Source organism: Ammospiza nelsoni, chromosome 23 (genome assembly GCF_027579445.1).
Source record: "Ammospiza nelsoni isolate bAmmNel1 chromosome 23, bAmmNel1.pri, whole genome shotgun sequence".
Classification (NCBI taxonomy): Eukaryota; Metazoa; Chordata; class Aves; order Passeriformes; family Passerellidae; genus Ammospiza; species Ammospiza nelsoni.
Window position 1 is genome coordinate 4733711 of NC_080655.1, and position 6608 is coordinate 4740318.

Sequence of the window (6608 nt, forward strand, 5' to 3'; positions counted from 1 at the left end):
AGGATTGATGCTCAGCTCCCCAGACAAGACTTTCTTTGCACCAGTCTGTCCTGTGATGGCAGCCAGGCAGATTTCCCCCATTTCACTTCCCCACAAAGCAGTCTTTTGCACAGAGGTGATGCTCCCCTCCTGGGAAGAGGTTTAGCAATGCTTGAGCAGGTTCCCATGTGGGGTCACATCCTGGTCCTCTGGGGACCTGCCATCACAGGGGGCTTTTCTCCAGCAGGCAGGGTCGATGCACACCCCTGGCAGGGTTGCAGGACAGTGCTGGTGTGTGTGCAGGCTTGCAGGACAGTGCTGGTGTGTGCAGGGAGTGGCAGCCCCCACCCAGCTCCCTTCAGTGTGGTGAAGTCAGTCCTGTCTGTCCTCCCTCGCTCCCAGTTTGTGTTACAGTTAAATAATGCATGGACCTGTTCCCTAACACCACAGATGATTTCAAAGAGGATTTAATTATGCTCCAAAATACAGTTATAAAACAACTATTGGGTGGTTTGGTTTTTTGGGGGTTTTTCTGTGATTTTTTTTTTTTGTGTGATTTTTTTTTCCCCCTGTATAATGTATTCCCTCAGGGAAAGTTTCTGTTTAAGACAGGCACTTCCTTTGGTCTTCTCTACAAATCAGGGGCTAAACCAGCTGTTTAAAACTCAGATTCCCCCTGATTTTCCTCACCTCCATGGAAAGTGGGCATATTTAGGCTGAGCAAACTGCAATGAGTGCACCTGGAATGAGGGTGGAGGCAGCAGAGGGCTTGGCTGCTTGAAGCAATATATTTGAAATTAGGTTTTTGGAGTTAAAATTGACCCTGAGGTCTTCTGGAAAGTGGTGATGGGGACCCTTTGCTGCTCTCAGACTGGTGAGGTGGGCTCAGCCATTCCATCTTCCCCCTCACAGCTCCATCCTTCCCTTTAACCACCTTGTTTTGTGACCTGCTCCCACACAGGGCATTGCACCTGCCAGGTCACACAGCACCTGCTCAGGAACCTTTGCCCTCCAAATTAAAGCCACCTTCTGCTGCTCACATGCCTGTCAAACCTCCTGCAGCCTCTGCACAGCCTGACTGCAAGCCCTGCAGGGAAAAGTGCTATTTCCTGTCCTTTGAGGAGTTTACCTAAGGAATTTACCTAAGGGATTTACCTAAAGCTGCACCAGTGGATGCATCCTGCCAGTAATTTCTTCCCAGTTCATCAGGGCCCACAAACTTGGCTGAAAACCCAACAGTTGACTGTAGTTTTTGCTCAATTTAAATGAAAACCAGGTTTCAAAGCTTTCACTGCACTGCCTTAGTTTGAAGCAAGGGCCTGCCATTCTTAGGATGATTGAATATTTCCTCACCTCGTCTTTCTATCCCCGATTCTTCTTGTCCTGTCCTTCATTTGAGGGGCCTCAGGACAATTTTTATTTGAGGGACAACAAGGACAAATGTCTGCACAAAAAGCAGGCAAGGAGACAACCCAAACACTGGCTGGGCATCCCTCTCCCTTAAATTGCTGCCCATTCGTCAGTGCTTGGCCCTGCAGCTGGTGCTCAGGTGAAGGGAATGGGGCCCCATTCCCACAGGAGAGGGGAACCAGGGTGGAACATGTGGCTGGGAGAACAAATGAAGGGGTGGAGGAGGAGGTTTGGGTCTGGCGCCCAGGATGGAGCCGGGGGTTTGTCCTCCTGTCTGCCCAGGAAACAGCCTCTGGTTTAAATATTGACTCTCCCTCCTGCACAAAGCCAGGCTGGGTGGGGATTGCTGCTGTTCTGTGCCCACACCGTTTATCAGCCTCCAGTGGAGAGCTGAGATTGCTGGGACTTTGGCCTCATCTGCTCCCAGCTGCCTGGGGGAGAAGGGAGGCAGCGACAGCAGCCAGGAGAGGGAATCTCAGGTCAAGGCTGGTCTGTGTCTTCCGCTGGGCATGGATGCTCGAGTCTGGCAGGATCTGGAAAGCAGCAAGATGAGCCTTTGTGCCCAGGGAAGTGCAGCTGAGCTCAGAGCCAATGTTCCATCCTCTTCTTTCCCCTGCAGAGCCGTCCTGCTGGAGACCCTTCAGTTCAGTCCAGACTCCCTCCTGGCCGTGCCGCTCTCCTGCCCTGGAGCCAGGAGGGAACATCCCAGAGAGCCCTCCCGATGCCTGGATGGTGCCTGGTGTCTCCCTGGTGTCTGGTCAGTGGGAAGGGCAGGGGCTGCCAGCCTTCCCTCCCCTGCAGCCATGGAGGGCCCCATCTTGCAGCCACGCATGAGGAAGTGCCCTGTGGCACAGCTGCCCTCGATAACGCTGTTTGCTCTGTTCTCCCGCAGCGCCGAGCTCCACGTAGGCAAATAATTCCTTAAAAAAAAAAAAAAAAAAAATGTAAAAAAATAATAACCCTCACAGAGGAGATCCTGCTGCTGGGGTGGTGGGGCTGGCTGGTGCCAGGAAATGCTCAGGGCGGGGACTTGGACTGGACCAGCAGCGTGGTGGCCCTGGACCTGTCCCTGTCCCTGTCCCTGTCTTCACACAGCCCCATCCCCTGGGATGGCCTTCATTTGAAATAGGGGATTACAGAGGAGCCAGGTCCTCGTGGATTCCCCCCTGGATAAGGGAAATCCTGCCTGGAAACAAGGAGAAGAGGCCACAAAGAGCACAGGAGCAAAGCTCGGCACAGCAGCCTGACCTGCCACGCTGACAGGGACAGCCCCGTCCATCACTCACGGTTGGTAAGAGGATGGGAACGAGGTGGGAAAGCTGCTTTCCATGCTCCTGCTTGCCTGCTGTGGGTTTTTTAGGGTAAACTCCCTCAAATTCCCCTAAACTGAGCTGCTCTGTTCCCTCCTGGGCAGTGCTCCCAGGGGGAGCCGGTGGTGTTTCATCCCACCCTGAGGGGATCTGAGTCTTTTGGGGAAGAGGTGGCAGCACAAAGTCAGCACAAGGTCAGACTCCTTTCCCTGCAGCCACCGTGACCCCTGCACACCTCCCTCGGCACTTACAACGTGCCGGCACTTACAACTCCCCATCCCAGGGGAGAAACACAAGGGGAAAAGTCTCCCCAGCTTTAAACTTGTCCCTTCTCCCCCTGCTGTGACCCCGGGCCGGGCAGGCATGGCGAGGGTGGGCATTGCCGTGGCTGCGGCCCTGGCTCGAGGCGCTGCCCCTCGCTGCAGACATGTGAACGCTCCCATCCCTCAGAATGGAGTTTCTCCCTCCCTGAAAAGCCGCCTGCGCTCTGCGGCCGGGCGGCTCTTGTCAGGCTGCCAGAGGAGGCCGGAGCAGCGTCACATGCAGCAAAGTTTTACAAGGCGAGCGAGCGTCTGGGGAGAGGGACGGGAGAGGGACCGACCGCCGCACGCACACACTCGGACGCGCACGCGGAGAAACCTCCTCCAGCTCTCATCCCAACGCTGATTTTTTTTCTTCCCTCCTTTTTTTTCCTTTTGTTTTTGGAAGAACAAAGACTTTGGGGTGGGTTGGCGCTGTTGTTTTTCCGGGGTTGCTGTCGGTGGATGGGGGGAGGCTGGAGGTGGAGGGGGGCAGACGGTGGCTTGAATGTGAGAAAGTCCCAAATTTCTCTGGCCGAGTTGCCGAGATCATCTGTGCAAAACTTAGAGGAGGAAAGACGGGGGGGGGGAATAATTAAAAAATAAAATATGATGACGTCACTCAGAGCAGGGGTGCCTTCCCTGCTGCCTGTCAGATGCGCCTGAAAAGAACAGGGCAATAAAACAACAGCCGCCTCTGTCTCCCTCGTTAAACACAGCACTAATTGGATGTTAATTTTTCCTTGCTCTTCTCGCTGCTCGATTGTGAGGGCTCTGCCTGGCTCTCCCTCTCCCGCTTCCTTTCTTTCCTGTTGCAATGCTCTTGGCAGCTCTGAGGGACTCCGGACTGTTCGCTCCCCTCCCGCTCGTGGACTGGAATAATTCAGGAGCTGGGAGAATTAAAAAAGACGAGGCGCGGGGGCGAACGGTTCAGAAACGGAGCGGGCGTGATGGATTTTGAGAGCTACGCTAATCTCCCCGTTTCCCGTGCATTGTCCTACCGACTTGGAGCTATTCTCTTCCCATTTGATTTCTCTTCCCTTCCTTTCCCTTTGCGTTGGGTTTGGACTGCAGGGCAAAAATATATGTTTCAAAAAAAAAAAAGGCATAAAGAAAAGGGAAAAAGGCAGGAAAAAAATAGAAAAAAGACTAAAAAAAGGGGGAAAAAAGAAGAAAAAAGCCAAAAAAAAAAAAAGAGGAAAAGAAAAAAAGCCTGGTTCAATGACGACAAACCCCCAAACCTCCTCCCAGCTCCCCCCGTCTCGCCGCGCTGCCTAACCCCTGCGTGGAAACAGGCGTTTTAGGGAGCCAGAGCAGGAAGTTGTTGTTCTCTGTCTTGCCCAGGTCATCCTTCCAGGGTATGTGAGCAAGGGCGGTGGGCACGAGGGCTCAGTGGGCGCCCAGCAGCCGTCGGCCGCCACCCACGCTACCCCCGGCCGACGAGGCGGGTGAGCAGCGCAGGGGGAACGGGGGCCGGGTGGTGTTTTGGGGGACGCAAGAGGGGCCCAAGGGACAGGATGGGTGGGGGAGCGGAGGGGAGGGAGCAGGAGGCGGAGGTGGGGGGAGAGAGCGAGAGCCGGGGAGTAAAGTCCTACCTGGGATCGGTGCCAACTTCCTGCAAAGGGTTACAGACCCGCGGCTTTGAGAGCCCACCAGAGGCGAGTGCGCTCTTGTCACGGTTCCAAGGCGAGATGAAGGCAGCGGGAACAGGTACAGCAGATGCCGAGTGGCCTCGTTTGCCCGCCGAGCGGGGCTTCGGCTCGATTTAAGCCTTGCCGACGAGGAGCCTTCGGTGCTCCCGCCGGCGGGGGCCTCACCATCCCCGCACGAGGCCACCGGGGCTGTCGGGTGCCAAGGGTGGGGTGGGTGGCTCGGTGGCGGGGGGGGTGTGTGTGCATGGCACGGGGGGGGCCTCCGCAGCTCGCTCGCCTTCTTGCCGTTTGGATTAACATGCGGAAGATGCGCCTGTCACTTTGCTTACTGTCAGCTCCGGCTCGGGGATGGGTGACGGCTTTGTTCGGCGCAGCCGGGGGAGCCGTGCCAACTCGGACTTGGCAGGCGAAGCCGGGTGGGCAGGGAGAGGGGGACGAGGGAGCGGGAACGGCTGCTGGGGCGGCTGCGGAGGGACGTGGCCGCAGGCCCGCGTCTGAGCACGGCAGCTTTCTGTTGGCGTGCGCCTCCCTCTCCCTCCCTCTCTCCCGCGCTCGCCTGCGCCCAGGCTGGTGCAGACAAAATGAAAACGTGTTTTGTTTTGGTTTTTTGGCATCTCCCCAGCAGAGCTACCAACCCCAGCTGCCCCCCCTCCGCTCCCTTTCCCAACCCGCCGTGACTCCCTTTCACAATCGGCACGACCCAGGTGCTTGGGCAGCAACAAAATAAGGCCAAAAAAACCCCCTGGCACCCAAACCACCCCCAATCTGCCACCCTGGGCAACAACTGCTCCCAGCCGTCCTCCATGGCGGGTGGGTTGTTGTTTGTATGTACATATATATATTTTGTCCTCTTTTTTTTCTGCCCCCATCGAGTCCCTCTCGTGTTGGGTGTGCGTGTTCCTATTCAAGGACCCACCACCTCCTGTCGTGCTAAAACCAGGAAGGAGGGAGCCAAGGGCTCATTTCTGCCTGGACGCAGGGGCGGCGTGCGAGGGAGACAACGATGGAGGACAAGAGGAGGGAGGAGAGGGATGGGAAGGCGGGAAAAGGAGCATGGGGAGGGCGGAAAAAAAATAATCCACCTCCCCAGGCCTTTTGTTTAACCTGCGTCGATGCAAAGAGGGGTCTTGGGGTTTTTTCCCTCCCCTTGTCCTTTTTTTTTCGCCATGTGCTTGAGCCACATGGGGCGTTTTCGAGCCTGACGGGGCAACTTTCCGGAGCGGGCGGTGTCGGAGGCTGATTTTTTGGGAGGCGACGGGCTCGTCCCGCAGGCGCGCGGCTCCCAGTGCAGGAATTCCTGCCAGCTCGCCTTTGTGCCAGCCTCCCTTGGCCTTGGGTGTCTCGTTCGGATGGAGCCTGGCATCCAGGCACCGCCCATTTCTTGGCATTGAGCTGCGAGGAGAAGGAAAGGGGAGAGAGCGAGCAGAGAGAAGGGAAAAAAAAAAGCTGTCTCACTCAAACTGGCCTTTCTCGGAAAAGGATCCTTCCCTGGTGATTGTCCGGATAAGCGGAGCTAAATCCAGCCACTACTCAACAACAAAACCACTCTCTTCCACGGTGCGTCTCTCTTGCTGCCTTGGTACGAAATCGAACCTCACTCTTAATTTTGGTTGCCTTTTTTTTTTCTTTTTTTTTTTTTTTTTTTTGGTCGTGCGGTTGGGTTTTTTTTTTTGCCTTTGATTTGAAATAACGTTTTGTTCCTCCAGTTGCTTTGTTGTTGCTGTAACCTGCCTTCTCCCCAAAATCCCTTCCTGCCGAGTCCTCTGGCCCTTGGTGCTAAAACACCCGACTTTAATCGGTCTCCTAGAGAGGGATGTGTAGCATAGCAGATAGGCAGGTCCCTACGTGCAGCATTTGGAGCAGAACTGGAGGGTGATTTATCTCCCTGCCCTCGCCCCAGCACCCGGGACGTCCCCAAGAGCCACCCGGAGCTGGGCGTCGTTGCCCAGGTGCCTCTT